Source organism: Passer montanus, unplaced genomic scaffold (genome assembly GCF_014805655.1).
Source record: "Passer montanus isolate IOZ18808 unplaced genomic scaffold, ASM1480565v1 scaffold894, whole genome shotgun sequence".
Classification (NCBI taxonomy): domain Eukaryota; kingdom Metazoa; phylum Chordata; class Aves; order Passeriformes; family Passeridae; genus Passer; species Passer montanus.
In genome coordinates this window covers 5,553-9,459 of record NW_024374301.1, presented here as the reverse complement: position 1 = coordinate 9,459, position 3,907 = coordinate 5,553, and the positions used below count along the sequence as shown (strand labels likewise).

At 51.4% G+C, this 3,907-nt stretch overlaps 1 long non-coding RNA gene across 1 annotated transcript; it reads left to right on the top strand.

Annotated features, from left to right (window-relative positions):
- Positions 1 to 41: 41 nt before the first annotated feature.
- Positions 42 to 462, top strand: LOC120513957. The gene is made up of 2 exons (XR_005630389.1): positions 42 to 74; positions 188 to 462. It is a non-coding gene; the product is annotated as an uncharacterized LOC120513957 (long non-coding RNA).
- The last annotated feature ends 3,445 nt before the right edge of the window (positions 463 to 3,907 follow it).

The following is a 3,907-nucleotide window of genomic DNA, read 5'->3' as shown; positions in this document are numbered from 1 at the left end:
CAGGTGACACAGGGCTGGCTGTAGCTCAGTGTAGGTGGCTGTGGGTGGCTCTGGGTGTCCCAGGTGACACTCAGGTGACACTGTCCCACGTCCCCAGGGCGGCATGCTGGCCGTCAGGGAGAACCGGTACCGGGGCTGGCACAGGTGTGGCTGTGGGTGACACAGGGCTGGCTGTGGCTGGCTGTAGGTGACACAGGTGACACTCAGGTGACACAGGGGTGGCTGTGACACTGTCCCGTGTCCCCAGGGTGGCATGCTGGCCGTCAGGGAGAACCGGTACATCGTGCTGGCCAAGGACTTTGAGAAGGCGTACAAAACCGTCATCAAGAAGGACGAGCAGGAGCACGAGTTCTACAAGTGACACCGCGGGGACACCCTGGGGACACCTTGGGGACACCTTGGGGACACCCCTGGGATATTGCGGGGACACCTTGGGGACGTTCAAATAAAGCTGAGACCGGAGCGAGAGCGTTGGAGCCTTTTTGGGGACACCCTTGGGGACAAGGGGACACCCTGGGGACAGTGGGAAGGACTTGGGGACATTCCTTGGGACATGGGGACACCTTTGGGGACCTGGGGACACCCTTGGGGGGACTGGAATGGATCTGGGGACACTGGGAAGGACTTGGGGACATTCCTCGGGACATGGGGACACCTTTGGGGACCTGGGGACACCCTTGGGGGGACTGGAATGGATCTGGGGACACTGGGAAGGACTTGGGGACATTCCTCGGGACATGGGGACACCTTTGGGGACCTGGGGACACCCTTGGGGACACTGGGACATGGCTGGGGACACCCTTGGGGACACCAGGAGGGACCTGGGGACACCCATGGGGACACTGGGATGGCCCTGGGGACATTCCTGGGGACATGGGGACACCGGGAGGGACCTGGGGACACTTTGGGGACACCAGGGGGGACCTGGGGACATCCATGGGGACATGGGGACACTTCGGGGACACTGGGATATTGCTGGGGACACCCCTGGGGACACTGGGAAGGGCTTGGGGACATTCCTGGGGATGTGGGGACATCACTGGGGACATGGGGACACTCCTGGGGGCATGGGGACACTGGGAAGGACTTGGGGACACCCTTGGGGACATCCCTGGGGACACTGGGATGGCCCTGGGGACACCAGGAGGGACCTGGGGACACTCTTGGGTACATGGGGACACCCTTGGGGACACGGGGAGGGACCTGGGGACACTTTAGGGCCACTGGGAAGGACTTGGGGACACTCTTGGGGACATGGGGACATCCCTGGGGACAGAGGGACATGGCCCAAAATGTCACCTGGGATCTCAAAATGTCCCTAAATGTCTCCAAATGTCACTTGAGACCCCCAAATGTCCCCAAAATGTCCCCAAATGTCCTCAAATGTCAACTGGGATCACAAAATGTCACCTGGGACCCCAAAATGTCCCTAAAATGTCTCAAAATGTCCCCAAATGTCCCCAAAATGTCACCTGGGACCTCAAAATGTCCCTAAAATGTCTCCAAATGTCACCTGAGACCCCCAAATGTCCTCAAAATGTCCCCAGATGTCACAAAAATGTCACCTGAGACCCCAAAATGTCCCAAAAATGTCCCTAAAATGCCTCAAAATGTCCTCAAATGTCCCAAATATGTCACCTGGGACCTCAAAATGTCCCTGAAATGTCCCTAAATGTCCCCAAAATGTCCCTAAATGTCCCCAAAATGTCACCTGGGACCCCCAAATGTCCTCAAAATGTCCCTGAAATGCCCCTAAATGTCCCTAAAATGTCCCTAAATGTCCCCAAAATGTCACCTGGGACCCCCAAATGTCCTCAAAATGTCCCTAAAATGTCCCTAAATGTCCCTAAAATGTCCCTAAATGTCCCCAAAATGTCCCCAAAATGTCCCTAAATGTCCCTAAATATCCCCAAAATGTCACCTGGGACCCCCAAATGTCCTCAAAATGTCCCAAAATGTCTCTGAAATGTCCCAAAAATGTCCCCAAATGTCACAAAAATGTCACCGGGGCCCCCAAAATATCCCTAAATGTCCCCAAAATGTCCCCAAAATGTCCCTAAATGTCCCTAAAATGTCCCTAAATGTCCCTAAAATGTCCCTAAATGTCCCTAAAATGTCCCTAAATGTCCCTAAAATGTCCCTAAATGTCCCTAAAATGTCCCTAAATGTCCCTAAAATGTCCCTAAATGTCCCCAAAATGTCCCCTGGGACCCCCAAATGTCCTCAAAATGTCCCAAAATGTCTCTGAAATGTCCCAAAAATGTCCCCAAATGTCACAAAAATGTCACCGGGGACCCCAAAATATCCCTAAATGTCCCCAAAATGTCACCGGGGACCCCAAAATGTCCCAAAATGTCCCCAAATGTCATCTGGGACCCCAGAATGTCCCAAAATGTCACCGGGGACCCCAAAATGTCCCAAAATGTCCCCAAATGTCATCTGGGACCCCCAAAATGTCCAAATGGGCCAAATTTGAGTCGATTTTGGGTCAATTTTGGGCCAATTTCAGGGGTTTGGGGCTGGATTTTGATGGATTTTTTAAATTTTTTGATGGATTTGGCGCAAATTTTGGGAATTTTTGGGGATTTTTTTGGGAATTTTGGGGCTCCCTGTTCCCATCCCAAATTTTGGGGTCCCCAGGGTGAATTTTGGGTCCATTTTGGAGGATTTTGGGTCCATTTTAGGTTGGATTTTGATGGATTTGGGGTCAATTTTGGTGAAATTTGGGCAAATTTTGGGGGAATTTGGGGTTTTTTTAGGATTTTTTGGGAATTTTGGGGCTCTTTATTCCCCATCCCAAATTTGGGGTCTCGGGGTTGGATTTTGAGGGATTTTGGGTCAATTTTAATCATTTGGGGCGGGATTTTCACAAATTTTGGCCAAATTTCAACAGAAATTTTGGGGAGTTTTGGGGTTTTTTGGGGAAAATTTGGGAATTCCGACATTCCTGATCCCCCTCCCCATTTTTGGGGTCCTGAGGGTGAATTTTTGGGGCCATTTTAGGCTGGATTTTGATGCTTTTTTGGCAAATTTTGAGGGGTTTTGGACCAAATTTTGGGCAAATTTCAACGGAATTTTGGGGATTTTTGGGGAATTTTGGGGAAAATTTGGAAATTCTCTCTTGATCCCCCTTTTCTCCCCCTCCCTGTAATTTTGGGGGTCCTGGGGATGGATTTTGGGTCCAATTTGGATAAATTTTAACCATTTTTGGTTGTTTTTTACCAAATTTCAGTCCAATTTTGACAGAATTTCACAGGTTTTTTTGGGAATTTTGGGGAAAATTCGTAAATTCCTTCCCGACCCCCTTGTCCCCCTCCCTATAATTTTGTGGGTCCTGGTGGTGGATTTTGGGTCCAATTTGGGTCAATTTTAACAATTTTTGGGTGGATTTTTGAAGGTTTTTTTTACCGAATTACAGTCAAATTTTGACAGAATTTCACAGGATTCTTTTTGGAATTTGGGGAAAATTCCTGAATTCCTTCCTGACCCCCCCTTGTCCCCCTGCCCGCAGTTTCGGGGCGCTGAGGGTGGTTTTTGGGTCTAATTTGGGTCGATTTTAACCATTTTTGGTTGGTTTTTTATCAAATTTTGACGGAATTTCACGGGATTTTTTTTGGAATTTGGGGAAAATCCCTGAATTCCTTCCTGACCCCCCCTTGTCCCCCTGCCCGCAGTTTCGGGGGCGCTGGGGGGCTGCGTGGAGGTGGCCTCGGGCACCGAGGCCGTGCTGGGCGCGCCGTTCCGGCTGCTCTGCATCGCCTGCAAGCGCCGCAGTGAGACCCCGGCCGAGGCCGAGAGCGAGTGGTTCTTCCGGCCCGAGGGGGCCCCCCACTTCGAGAAGGTCACTGGGGGGAACTGGGAGGGATTGGGAGGTGGTTGGAGTGGAGTGGGAGGGACTGGGATGAAC